Here is a 14,868-nt window from a genome sequence, read left to right as displayed (position 1 = left end):
ATTATATAACTTATGATATAGAATTCACTAATTACCATCCAAATTTTATCATCCTCTTACATAAAATTTCATCATTAATCTTATTTTTCCCCAACTTGTATAATTTAATACTCGCAACAAATTTAAATTTATTGAATCTGCATAAGACTAAAAACATAACAACCATCTTTTGGTGAATATATTATATTACCTTTACTAAATATTTTAGCTGAATTAATTTATTTAATTAAATCATTTATTTCAATAGTAAGAATCCAATGAAAACCCATAATTAGAACTAAGCATATTTAAAACCATTCAGAGTCTATTTCTTATATTTCAATTAATATGAGATATAAATAAATATAGATTAACTTCTACCATTATAATACCCTCCCTTGAAAATCAGTTCACTCTTATGGAACTATTAGAACCTTTCTCCATCTATCAATAATAATAAAATGCTAGAGGTGCATGTGCTCTTGAAAATTCGTGAGCGGTGGCGCCGTGAGGTGTGCTTCTGTGCCAGTCCTCACGGCGCCTGCGCGTGACTGTGCAGAAGACACTAGCGACTCCTCCCTCCCGCTCCTCTTCAAAGCGGCCTGCTGAGGTTTGCCAGCCGCTGTAGCAAACCTCGCAAGCCGCTCTCCACCTCCGTGCAGAAGGAGTCGCTGTGTCACCTCCCGCCCTCACTCGCCGCTCATCCTCCTCTTCAGAGCAGCCTGCGATCATGGCCGGCTTTAAAGAACCTCGCAGGCCGCTCTCCAGCTTCAGTAGCATGCTCCCTCTGAGCACGGGATCGCGTCAGAGGGAACGTGCTACCAAGTTGGAGAGCAGCCTGTGAGGTTCGCTAAAGCCGGCCACCACGATCGCAGGCTGTTTTGGTGAAGAGGAGCAGGCCAGAAGACGCCTGGATGTTGGGAGGATAAGAAGGGAATCAATACCGGGAGCCAGGGGGAAAGGGGGCTGTTTTGGGGGGAGGGGTGTGCTGGGGGGAGACAGAAGAGGCCATGGAGAGATAGGGAGAGGGAAAGGGGGCTGCTTTGGGGGGAGGTGTGCTGGGGACAGACAGCTTTGCTCGGGGGGGGGGGGGAGAAGACGGAAGAGGGCCATGGAGAGACAGTTAGGGAGAGGGAAAGGGGCCTGCTTTGGGGGGGAGGTGTGTCCTGGGGGCAGACAGCTTTGCTCAGAGGGAGGGGGAGACAGAAGGATACAGACAGCGGCCAAGGAGAGAGAGAGATAAAGAAACACAGACAGACAGACACATCTATTCTAGCACCCGTTAATGTAACGGGCTTAAAGACTAGTATTCTATAATTGAATTACTTGTATTTATCTAAAGTATAGAAAAAACCAAAATTAATAAAATATATTTTTTGTTACATTTATAAATCCTCCTATGAAAAAATTCTCATAAAATGTTGTACTGTGAAGTCCCTCCTTCCAGCTGCATATGGAGAGCGATATCAAGTGTCCAACTCATAGCGTCCAAATAGATTCATCTTTATCATGGACAAGAGGACATGGGCTGAAGCTAAGGGGGACAAGTTCAAGACAAATACACCTAAGCAGCAACGGGACCAACCCACCAAAAACCCACAGTCCCGGTCCTGCAAAAATATGAGCTCCACCCTCCCTGCAGTTCGCTAGGAAAATCAACTGCTTTTACACCTAAGCAGCAGCAGGACCAGCCACCACTACCAAGAGCCCTTTGCCCCGATCCAGCCAGGCATGTGAGCTCCTCCCTCTGCAGTCCATTGGAGAGATCAATCTACCTGCTTTTAAATATCAGCAACAGTGGGAAATCAACTGCTTTTACACCTCAGCAGCAGCGGAACTATCCGCAACTACCAAGAGCACACAGACCCGATCCAGCCAAGAGTGTGAGCTCCACCTCCCCCTGCAGTCCACTAGGAAGATCAACTGTTTTTTACACCTAAGCAGCAACAGGACCAGCCACCACTACCGAGAGCCCTTTGCCCTGATCCAGCCAAACAAGTAAGCTCTTCCCCCAGCATTCCGTTGGAAAAATCAATATGCTTGCTTTTAAATATTATCAGAAGTAGGAGATCAACTGCTTTTACACCTAAGCAGCCTATAATAGGAGCCCTTGCCCCGATCCAACCAGGCATGTGAGCTCCTCCCCCTATATCCCGTTTAAGAGATCAATCTACCTGCTTTAAATATCAGCAGCAGTAGAAAAACAACTGCTTTTACATACAAGCAGCAGCGAGACCTACAGCAACCACCAAGAGCCCACAGACCCGATCCTGCCAGGAGTGTGAACTCCTCCCCCTGCAGTCCATTGGAGAGATCAATCTGCCTGCTTTTAAATATCAGCAGCAGTGGAGATCAACTGCTTTTACACCTAAGCAGCAACAAGACCAGCCACAACCACCGAGAGCACACAGACCCGATCCTACCAAGAGTGTGAACTCTTCCCCCCATGCAATCCGCTAAGAAGATCGACTGTCGGCTCCGGGCGGCTTTCCCGCAGAGGAGAGAATCCTGCATTCACCGTGGGCCTCATCTGGGGCAGCCTCCTTGGAGCGGCTGGGGCATGGGCAGTGTGTCTGGGAGGGAATGCATGGATGGGAGAACATCGCAGGGGAAGAGACATAGGCATCCTGGGACTGTCTGCCAAGTCTCTTCCCTGAAGAAGCCCTTTCTGGAAACGTCAATCGCTCCTCCTAAACTTACTTGCTCCACTTCATCACTGACGCTGAAACCGTGGATTGAAGACAAAGTTTTATTTTATTTTTCTTTCCAGCTTATGATTTATCTTTAATCTTATCTATTGTTTTGCCTTTTGTCTTTGTTTTGTTCTATTTCTATCATTTAAATTTCTCCAGAATTCTACTGTTCAACGGCTCCCCCTTCTGCTTCTATTCCTTTCTCTCCTCTCTTCTACCTTCCAAAGTATTTAGATCAATGCTGTCTTGTTAAAATGTTTATTTTATTTTTATTTTTCCTCTAACTCTACTTTTCACTTCTCTATTACCCTCCAGGTACTTTAGTTAGATTGTGAGCCTTCGGGACAGTAAGGGAAATTTTCAAGTACCTTTCTTATTTCTAATCTTAATGTATATTTTCTGTAAACCGCTTAGAACCTAACGGATGTAGCGGTATATAAGAAATAAATTACATTACATTCTGCTTCACACAACGAGTGGTGGACACCTGGAATGCTCTCCCAGAAGAGGTAATTGCGGAATCCACCATTCTAGGATTTAAGGGTAAGTTAGATGTACATCTCCTTATGAGTGGCATGAAGTGACATGGGTAGGGGTAGGCTAGATGCACTTCTCTTTACGAGAAGCTTGGAGCGATATGGGGACCAAAACTATGCCAGGGTACACCTGGCCGGGCCTCCGCATGTGCGGATCGCCGGACTTGATGGACCTAGGGTCTGTTCCGGAGATGGCGCTTCTTATGATACTGTCTTCCGTGATCTAACCCTGAAGCCGCAACTTCCTCAAGTCCTCTGATGCTCGAGCTTGAGCCCGACGAAATAGCTCCAAATCTTACTCACTGGTCACGTTTTCCAACACTGACTCTCTGATGTTTCCATGGCTTAAGAACATAAGAAGTTGCCTCCGCTGAGGCAGACCAGAGGTCCATCCTGCTCAGCGGTCCGCTCCCGCGGTGGCCCATCAAGCCCATTGCCTGAGCAGTGGTATATATCTATCTATACCCTTCAATCCCTTTTTCTTCTAGGTAAGGGCAGAATTTCTTTTCTTACGCAACTCAGTCACTTTTCCTTTATACCGCATTTGCCTTTCTGTAGATTTCTTGCATTCATCTGTAGACAAGTTATAATAGAGAGGATACCAGAGATAGAAAAATATCTTTCAAGTTTCCTGTTGGACGTCCTAGAGAATTGCAGCCTGGCATAGAACATTTCATATTGAAATTGTCATATTCATGGAGGTGGCGACACTTGGACCGAAGAGAAAGGTCACTGCCAAAGACCTTTAGCAACATGACCTTGACTATGTTTTCATGTGACATATTAGGACTAGAAATATCAATGTCGTACTCCAAGGATGGAGCATTCCTTGTTAGGAACCTTAGAGGAGATTCATCCTGATCAAGTGCATTTTTGTAACTAGTACAAAAATCAACCACTTGCAAGTTTCCAATTCATACGAGCGGGTCTGTCAGAGCGCTCACAGGGGTGAGCTGCTGTAAACTGCATGTCACCCTTTCGGTAGAATACACTAACTTTTCTGCACCAAACGATTGCAGATTGCGAACTGAGCTGGAAACTTGAGAGCTCCAACCAAACCCAGCCGAAGAACGGGTCACCCATGCAGATCGCTGAGAATTCCCATCACTTTACGAGCTGTCTGTGTGCTCAACATCGTGGAGAAATCAGACTCCTCTATTCCATCTAAACTGCTGCCTGCATTTCTCTTCCTGTGCGGTAATTCAGATCATTAACAGTTGCACAATCAGTCATTTTGCCTGCATATTTCCAGACGAGTTCAGGCGTTCCATTTCTGAATTTCAATCCAGCTCCAAACCTCAGAGGATCTTTGTGGAGAGACTCCTTTAAGATTATGTATTCTGACTTTATGTATTTCTATGGTTTTGGAAATCGGATATTCGTGGTCGTTTATTGTTAATGATGTTCTTGTTATTTTGTCATTGGGGCTTGCCAAGAAGACTTTTGTTTTCTCTGTGTTTAATTTCAGTTTGAAGTTGGTGGTCCATTTTTCAATTTTTTTATCATTGTGTATGAGAGGTTGTCTATAATTTCAGTTGAGATGTCATTTAAGGGGATTAGAATGGATATATTGTCTGCATATATGTAGTGTTTTAAGTTTAATTTTTGTAGTCGGTGACCTAAGGATGCTATGTAGATGTTGAATAATGTAGGTGATAGAGGGGAGCCTTTAACATGTTCTTGAAGTGGTAATGCGAGTTCAGTTGATGTAAATACAGTGGCAGATTATTCCAAACTTTGGGGCCTTGAAATCAAAAGTAGATTCATGATTCTTTTTCTGACAAACGTACCTAATGCAGAAGGAAAGGTCAACTTAAAACACTATCGATCTTGTGCTATAAAAGGAACTCATAATTGTGATCTTAAGAGACTAGTCCATTGGAGTTTTCTTTGTATATTGCTTTATGAGCCATACAAGCAACTATAAATTGAATTCTCTTTTTAATGGGTAGCCAGCTTAACTACCTCAGCAGTGGACTAACTCAAATTGGTTTAGCTCTTTGTAAAATATGTGGGCTCTATACAGAGTTACAGGGGCTTCTGTAGTGGTGTTACAATACAGAGTTATTAATTCTGGCATAATTATAGCATAATCATCCTACTTATGTTAACCGGCATATCAATTGTCCTACCTATATTCACATCTGATATTAGATTTAATATTGCAGCTAAGTACACAATATTTACACACCTTCTAGAGTCTGGCCTATTTAACTAAATATAGTCTATATACATAAGGACATAAGCAGTGCCTTGGCTGGGTCAGACCAGAGGTCCATCCCGCCCAGCAGTCCGCTCGCGCGGCGGCCCATTCAGGTCAAGGACCTGCATAGGACCCTTCAATCCCCTTATCCTTCAGGAATTCATCCAAACCCTTCTTGAAACCCTGTAGCATACTCTGTCGTATCACACCCTCTGGAAGCGCATTCCAGGTGTCCACCACCCTCTGGGTGAAGAAGAACTTCCTAGTATTGGTTCTGAAACTGCCCCCTCTTAACTTTTCCGTATGCCCCCTCGTTCTTGTATTTTTGGAAATTTTGAAAAATCTGTCCCTCTCCACTTTCTCCATGCTTTTCATAATCTTGTAGGTCTCTATCATGTCCCCTCTAAGCCTCCGCTTCTCCAAGGAAAAGAGGCCCAGTTTCTCCAATCTTTCGGCATATGTAAGGTTTTCCATACCTTTTATCAGTCACGTTGCTCTCCTCTGAACCCTCTCGAGTATTGCCATATCCTTCTTAAGGTACGGCAACCAGAATTGGACGCAGTACTCCAGATGCGGGCGCACTATTGCCCGATATAGCAGCAGGCTAACTTTTGCCGTTCTGGTTTTAATACCCTTTTTGATTATACCTAGCATTCTGTTCGCACTTGGACTATACTATTATGAACTTTATGAACTTCATTTATGCACCGTGTGGATTATATTAGCCTATTTATTGCAGATATTTTGGCATTCATTCATCTGGATACGAATTGTTTTTTATACTCAGAACGCATGATAGTAGGGCACAGCCTATGGTATTGTTTCAATTTTTGTAAAATTTTTTTTAACATGTTTGCACTTGCACTTTAATTCAAAACATCTTTTTAAGATTTGTCATCAATTTTTTAACATCTTTCAGCACTTTATCTTATCACGTTTTGGGAGTTAATTTATTCACTATTTTTCTGGACTTAGCGCCCGAGTATTTAATGAATTTTTTTATTTATATTTCTATTTATATTTTTTCCTGGAGTTAATGTTTGGAAGTGACTTAAAGCATTTTTTTTGATTACACGAAATACAGGACAATATGATGTATGAGGCATTCTTTGTTTAGACTTGTGTCTGGTGCTAATCACCTCATAACTACTGCCTGAGCCGCCAATTCCTTCTTGCGCATCTAGAAAGGCTCATACTGATGTCCATTATTTACAAGTTTACCATTTAAAGGCTTTTTGAGCCTTTCAAACATTTTCTCCAAGGAAAACCCTAATGTTGTCCAATTTTCTTTTGGATTTTAGGTTTGGGTTCAACCATACTCCTAGGTTTTTCACCCCATCCATGGAAGATTTTATGGTATTGTCTTGTTGGTATCTTGGACTATTTCCTCCCCTTTTGATAATTAGTCATAGTTCCGTTTTCTCCTTGTTGGTTACTAGTCCATTTGTTTGGAGCCATCCAAAGATTTTTTTCCTACCTCTAAAATCCTGTTTTCTAGGGTGGGTGGAGTTGTGTTTTTTTTAACTTTTGGATAAGTTGTTTGAGCCATTTTTGGCACTAAAACGCTGCTGCCGTGGCCATCTTGGATTTCCCAATTTTTTCCCCCCAAAGTTCTCCAAAACTTTCAAATTACCTTGTTCTGCCTCAAAACTGGCAGGGATAGAGTCCTCAGTCGTTTACCACTAATTCATGCTAGAGTTGTGCTGAATGGTCGCTTGAAGAGTACCTTGTGCCACGCAACATGTGAAAGGGAGATGGGAGCATTCGGCTTAGCCTCCCCTTTAATCTCTAGGGCTGAGGAACCATCAGGGGGTCTGTCTGCCAGGAGGAAATCCCTCACAGAGCGCCAGAACAGTGGCATACCTAAGCGTAAGTGTGGAGGCCATGGAGCCCAAGAGACGTAAGGCAGAGTTATCTAGTGCGGGGACTCATTGCTGCCTTTTCTCCTGAATTCATTAATTTGATGTGGAGAGCTTATTTGGATAGCTGGGATACTCATATGAAGTCTGATGACGAGCCAGGAGTCGCGGGGGGGGGGGGGGGCTTTGGGCTCCCAGGACGTATCAACGGCATTGCCAGAAGCTGACCAAGATTCTGTGGACTTCTGACTGGGATTCAGAAGGCGAGGGGTCAGGCTTGTATGTCTTTACTTTTGCAGAATATGTCCTTGCTGGGAGATATGGAATTGCATACAGGAGCAAGTATGCAGGATACAGTGGAGACTCTTGACAAGGGGAAGATCCCACTGTATGTTGGCAGTTCAAGCCTTCGGCGCTATTAGAGATCGCTACTGACTCCCTGTGGGAGTTAGGACTTCCAGCAGGCTCCTTCCACTTTCAGTGGAATGCAAGCACGTCCCACGTATCTCTTCCCTGCAACTTGATATGAGTGTATTAGTTACAGAGCACTGGGATGCTCCTGAGGGCTCTTTAAAGGTAAAAGAGGGAGGAACTGTGCCTGGTGCTTGCTCAGAAGAGCAATCACTAGCATAGCTCCTCCTGCCTATCACAAAAAAAGCAGCCTCTGCTCTCTCTGCCTGCCGGTTCAACTGATTGGAGTAGGGGAATCCACAATCAGCTGAACCAGCAGGGCTTCCCAAAGCCACCAATCGGTAGCTTCGAAGAGTCCTGCTGATCAGGGATTTCCTTGCTTTGATCAGCTGAACCAGCTTTTTTTAAATGGGTACAATAGCTGCGCCCATCAAAAAATAATTTTAAAAACATTACCCAAGCCTGCGCATGCCCCCCCCCCCTACGCTAGGACCCCCCCAAACTCAAATGTAAAGAAAAAAAAAATATCGGTAGGACGGATGTCCACTCCCTTCTCCCACAGGGTCAAGCCCCCCTCCCATGCTGGGTTCCCTGTCAACCCCCTGATTCCTCTCCGTACCTTACAACTGAAGTTTGGCAGAGTGGATGCCCACTCCCTCCTGCTGGCAGGTCTTCCTCTTCAAAATGGTTGGCCTCCTCCTTCCCGGTGCATCCTGAGATTCACTGAGAGGGACCTGAGGTCCTAATTAGCTCAGGTACCTAAGACCCCCTTCCCTTAGAACATGGCAACAGATGTTTGCTCAGAACTCCACATTATCAACCACCAGCTATCCATCATGCCCTAGGAATTTCTGACTTGTATAATGATAATCAGAACCATTACAGCCTTCCCAGGAAGGGTAGCTGTAGCAGAACAATATTTCTAGTAAAAAGGCATATGAATCTTGAACCAGTGGGTTATTCATCTCTAATCATGAGTTGTGTAGAAGGCGGCATTTATATTTTTCAGCTCTGCCTCTTTTATCACTGGGCTGGGCTGGGCTGTATTTCCTCAGTTTCTCTTTCTACATGCAAGTTTAAAGGTGTCTTTCTGATCTGCTTTGATTTTGGTTTGTTGTTCTTGGGTTTTTTATTCTGATTTTGAGGCTTCTCGGTGCTTCAGAGGTCCCCAGTGTTTCTTGGAGCAGCTCTTCCAGGGAGAAGACACACTTTCCTGATCAGAAGTCTGTAGCTGGGAGGGTAACTCTTTTACAGGGCACCTACCTAGCTAGTCTGCACTAAAACCTTTGGTGGCTCGGGGATCAGTCCCCTGGTAACCAGGCTTGCTTCTGGTTGTTACCAGAGCTTGTGCGCAGGCTGTTTGGCTCCGTCAGTCTTGAGGACTTTATCGGGTGCCAGCTGCATCTCCCCCACTCCATCCCCATCGATGTGTGTGAAGCTGTGAAGATCTGGGGGCTCAGTCCCTCTTATGGTCTGATTGGCATCTGACTATTTTTCCCTGCTTGCTTGAGGCAATAATCTTCTCCATCTTCCAGCTGCTGTTTCAGCTGAAGCAGGCACTGCACCACCAGAACTGAGAGTACTGACCATTGTGGTATATGGGAGAAATCAGAGGTAGTGTTTCTAAGTTCCTTTTAGGGGGTTTCTGTGGCTTGGATTTAGGTCCCTTACCTCCAAAAATACCTTTCCTGAATTATTTGAACTTTTTTTTTGGCTCTCCTGGGCTGTTTCTTAGCTGGAGCGAGGAAGCTACGGCTACACAAGATGGAGGACATGGGCCAACAGATGGAAGACAGGGGCCAACGGACGCCGAGAATGAAGTATCACATGGAAGATTCGTGCAAGCAGAGAGGGCAAAGACTGGCGGGTACCCTGAAAGAGAAGGACTAAACCACGCCGAGGATACAGATTTGAGACCAGTGAGGAAGCTGAAGAAGGAGAAATCTGCAGTCGTCGTGGGAGACTCAATCCTGAGAGAAGTGGACAGTCACGTAGCAGGAGGGAGAGAGGATCGGCTAGTGACCTGTCTCCCAGGAGCAAGAACGAAGGACATCTCCGACAAAATCGAGAGGATCCTGGATGGCGCGGAAACAGAAGAGACAGCAGTGATAATCCACGTGGGAACAAATGATGTCAACAGGAGAAATTACAGCAGGACTACGCTAATTGAACAGTTCAAGATCCTAGGAAGGAAACTGAAGCTGAGGACACAGAAGATAGCATTCTCAGAGATTCTGCCAGTACCGAGGGCAGACGTGAAGAGGCAGACCGAGCTACAAGCAATAAACGCTTGGTTGAGGAGATGGTGCGAAGAAGAAGGATTCCTTTTTGTAAGAAACTGGACAACTTTTTGGGGGAAGAACAAGCTCTTCAGGAGGGACGGACTACACCTGAGCAAGGCAGGAACGAGACTGCTAGCAAACAACGTCAAGAGAGGAATTGAGCAGGCTTTAAACTGAGAAGAAGGGGAAAGCCAATAATCGACCTGACGTCGACGGTTCGGACAAGAGTATCCAAAGAAGATACTGAGCGGGAAAAATGCTGGGAACAGGCAAGAGACGAACAACAGAAGCTGTTGACCAACAAAAAGGGCAAACAGATAAAATTAGAGGAACAGGAGAGATCAGGAAATCAGGTTGCAGACAATAAAGATACACCAAAACATGAGGAAGAAAAGATCAGAAAAGATACACCAAAAAATGAGGAAGAAAGGAACAGAAATGAGGGACTGGCAGCCCAACTAGGGGATGGTAAGAGGAGCAAAACACATGTAAAACCAGCAGAGAAAAGAAAAGACCAGGACTTAAATTGCTTGTACGCTAATGCAAGGAGCCTAAAGACCAAAATGGGAGAATTAGAAGCCATAGCCAAAAAAGAAAACCTAGACATCATTGGAATCACGGAAACATGGTGGAATGAAGATAACCAGTGGGACGTAGTGCTGCCAGGGTACAAACTCTATAGAAGAGACAGGACCCACAAGAAGGGTGGAGGAATAGCACTATACATAAAAGACACCATTCCCTCGTCCAGAGTGGATATAGAACCAAAGGCGGAAGGACTGGAGTCATTATGGGTAAAATTACCAGGAAAAAGTGGCCTTGACATAAGATTGGGTCTATACTATCGTCCACCTGGACAAACGGAAGCAAACGACAAAGATCTGGCAGCAGAACTGAGGCGGGAAGGCAACAACAGGAATGTGACAGTAATGGGAGACTTTAACTACCCCGGGATAAACTGGAATATTGGAAACTCAAACTGTGCGAGGGAAACAGAATTCTTAGAGGCTGTGAGGGACTGCTTTATGGAGCAGCTTGTCAAGGAACCAACAAGAGGATATGCCACTCTTGACCTAATCCTAAACGGAATAGGGGGACCTGCAAAAGAAGTGGAAGTAGTAGGACCACTAGGAAACAGCGATCACAACATGATCCAGTACAAATTAGGAGTAAGTACAGCAAAAGGGAAGAGAACCACAGTGACAACGTTCAACTTCAAGAAAGGAAACTATGATGCTATGAGAGCAATGGTTAAAAAAAAACTTAGAAACAGCTCAAGGAAAACAGAAACTGTAGAGCAAGCCTGGTCTCTATTCAAGGGCACAGTGCAAGAAGCACAACATATGTACATCCCCAGATTTAGAAAAGGGTGCAAAAAAAAACCGAACAAAAAACCCCGCATGGATAAACGACGAGGTGAAGAAAGCGATAGGAGACAAGAAAAAATCATTCCGGAAATGGAAAAAGGACCAAACTGGGGAAAACTGGAATGAACACAGGAAACACCAAAGAGAATGTCATCAAGTGGTTAGGAGAGCGAAAAGAGAATACGAAGAGAAACTGGCCAGGGAGGCAAAAAACTTCAAATCATTCTTCAGATATGTTAAGGGGAAGAAACCAGCGAGGGAGGAAGTAGGACCGTTGGATGATGGAGACGAAAAGGGAGTGATAAAGGAGCAAAAAGAGGTAGCCGACAGGTTAAACAAATTCTTCTCGTCAGTCTTCACAAGCGAGGACACATCCAGTGTACCGGAACCCGACGTGATCTTCCATGGTGACCAAGAAGAAAAACTGTCAGCAATAGAGGTGAGCCATGAGGATGTCCTCCAACAGATAGATAGATTGAAAAGTGACAAATCACCAGGCCCGGACGGAATCCACCCTAGGGTACTAAAAGAACTAAGAAATGAGATAGCGGAAATACTCCAAATAGTTTGCAACCTATCCCTGAAAACTGGAGAGATTCCGGAGGACTGGAAGATAGCAAATGTTACACCTATCTTTAAAAAGGGGTCAAGAGGAGACCCGGGAAACTATAGGCCGGTAAGTTTGACATCGGTTCCAGGCAAGATGGTAGAAGCACTGATAAAGGATAGCATCTGTGAGCACATCGAAAAAAATGGGCTGATGAAAGCGAGCCAACATGGCTTCTGCAAGGGAAGATCGTGCCAAACAAACTTACTGCACTTCTTTGAGGGGGTAAACAGCCAGTTGGACAAAGGGGAACCTGTAGACATCATTTACCTTGACTTCCAAAAGGCCTTTGACAAAGTACCCCATGAGCGGCTGCTTAGGAAGCTATGGAACCACGGGGTGGAAGGGGACGTATACAGATGGATTAAACACTGGTTGGCAGGCAGGAGACAGAGGGTTGGAGTAAAGGGTCACTACTCGGGCTGGAGGAAAGTCACGAGCGGAGTTCCGCAGGGGTCTGTACTTGGACCGCTGCTGTTCAATATATTTATAAATGACCTGGAAACGGGGACGAAATGTGAAGTTATAAAATTTGCGGACGACACTAAACTCTGTAGAAGGGTTAGAACTACGGAAGAGTGTGAGGACCTACAAAGGGACCTAAACAAACTGGAGGAGTGGGCGAATAAATGGCAGATGAAATTCAATGTAGGGAAATGCAAGGTCATGCATATAGGGAGAAAAAAACCTGATGTTCAGCTACCAAATGGGGGGATTAGTATTAGAGGGAAGTAACCTTGAAAGAGATTTGGGTGTATTGGTGGATACAACAATGAAGTCAACGGCGCAATGCGCAGCAGCCGCGAAGAAGGCAAACAGAATGTTGGGTATTATTAAAAATGGTATTATGACCAGAACAAAAGAAGTCATCCTGCCGTTGTATCGGGCAATGGTGCGCCCGCACCTGGAGTACTGTGTTCAGTATTGGTCACCGTACCTCAAGAAGGATATGGCAATACTTGAGAGGGTCCAGAGAAGAGCGACACGAATGATTAAGGGCATGGAAAACCTTTCATACACTGAAAGACTGGAGAGGCTAGAGCTCTTCTCCTTGGAAAAGCGGAGACTCAGAGGAGACATGATAGAAACCTACAAGATCATGAAGGGCATAGAGAAAGTAGAGAGAGATAGATTCTTCAAATTTTCAAAACATAAAAGAACAAGAGGGCATTCGGAAAAATTGGAAGGGGATAGATTCAAAACAAATGCTAGGAAGTTTTTCTTTACTCAGCGGGTGGTGGATACCTGGAATGCGCTTCCAGAGGACGTAATAGGGCAGAGTACGGTAATGGGATTTAAGAAAGGATTGGACAATTTTCTGTTGAAAAAGGGGATAGAGGGGTATAGATAGAGGATTGCTGCACAGGTCCTGGACCTGTTGGGCCGCCGCGTGAGCGGACTGCTGGGCGCGATGGACCTCGGGTCTGACCCGACAGAGGCATTGCTTATGTTCTTATGTTCACCAAAATGTTGCAGCAGCAGCCATCTTGGATTTCTTGATCTGATTTTAAAAGTTTCTGTTTGCCTCAAAAACACTTCAGTTTTGATTAAAATCATTAACATGGACTCCTCAGGTTGTTTTACCCCTGATTCATGCCAGATTTGCACTGGAAGGCCAGCTGAGTTTTGGTGTTCCATGTGCCATGGAAACACTGAGCTTAGCCCCCTCTAGGGCAGTGTATCGCAAACTGTGTGCCTCCTGAGATTCCAAGTGTGGCACGGCTCACAGAGGAGGAAAAGAAGCGCCGGCTAGCTGGCTTGCCTCTTGCCGCATAGCTCCCTGGACTCCTGCCTTCCGCATCTTCTCCATACCCCTGGAACAGCAGCTCAGTGTGGATTAATTTAGATGCGTTTTTCATCAACAGCCTCGGGGGGCCTTTTCTAGGCTGGCCCATTTCAATGATGCGACTTCCTCTTTCAAATGGATGGATGGGGAGGACAGAAAGATGGGAAGGAGAAATGTCACACTCGGGGGGGGGGGGAGAAGAGGGCAGAGAGTGAAAAGTTGGGACTCATGGAGGGCGAGAGAGAGATGTTAGGGGAGGGAAGGAGGACCAGAGGAGAAGCATGCAGGAGGAAGAGAGAAAAAAATGTTAGACTGGAAAGGAGGGAGACATGTTGGACTGGGAGGGGGCCAGAAAGGAGGAAGGGAAAGGAGATGGACTGCAGGGGACAGGAAAGAGAAATGGTACACTGGGGAGGGGGGTGGAGGAGAGATATCAGACCAAGGAAGGGAAGGAGAGGATTCTGGTAGTGCTATAGAAATAATGTTTGTAGTAATAGAGAGAGATGCCAGATTATGGGAAGGAGAGGGATACCAGACTGGGAAGGGGGGGAAAGGAAGGAGAGAGATGTCGGACCACTGGGGGTGGGAGATGTCGGACCATGGAAATAGGGAGGGAAGGAGAGAGAGATAGGAAGGGAAGGCATGGAAAAGTAGATTTTGAGAAGAAAACATTCAAATTGAAAAATTGAATGTTAACTTAATGCCAAAAATGGATACAAAATAACAAAATACCCCCCTCTCATAAATGCTGGGCAAGTCTCTCAAACTGGTTTCACCAAGAAACACTTTAAAGCTTTTTAAATATTAAGTGTGCTTATAAACTCTTCAGCAAGGCGCCACAGCAGCGATATGATGTTGCTGAGAAAGTGCTTAGATTTTAATCATAACATTAAATGGAGCAAGAAACTTGCTTCTGCTGGTGTGGCAGATGTTATAACTCTATAAGAGATATTTAAAGGTAGACCACTTATCTGAAAAGGTATTTTATCCCAGGACAAACAGGCAGCTATTCTCAACATGTGGGTGACGTCATCCACAGAGCCTGGATGCGGACAGCTTAGCAAGCAGACTTGCTTGAAAAACTTTTAGAAAGTTTGCGACTGCCGCATCATGCATGCGTGAGTGCTTTCCTGCCTGATGCAGGG

General features: G+C 45.0%; 1 protein-coding gene and 1 pseudogene across 1 annotated transcript in view; one reads left to right on the top strand and one right to left on the bottom strand.

Moving 5' to 3' along the window:
* Window positions 1-14,868, top strand: part of CEP57L1 (centrosomal protein 57 like 1) — a 96,805-nt gene that overhangs the window by 43,200 nt on the left and 38,737 nt on the right. The window lies entirely within an intron of this gene.
* LOC117357729 lies at window positions 1,377-4,415 on the bottom strand (annotated as a pseudogene).

This window comes from Geotrypetes seraphini, chromosome 3 (assembly GCF_902459505.1).
Source record: "Geotrypetes seraphini chromosome 3, aGeoSer1.1, whole genome shotgun sequence".
Lineage (NCBI taxonomy): Eukaryota > Metazoa > Chordata > Amphibia > Gymnophiona > Dermophiidae > Geotrypetes > Geotrypetes seraphini.
Note: the sequence above shows the minus strand (reverse complement) of the source record. Positions and strands in the feature narration are given on the sequence as shown.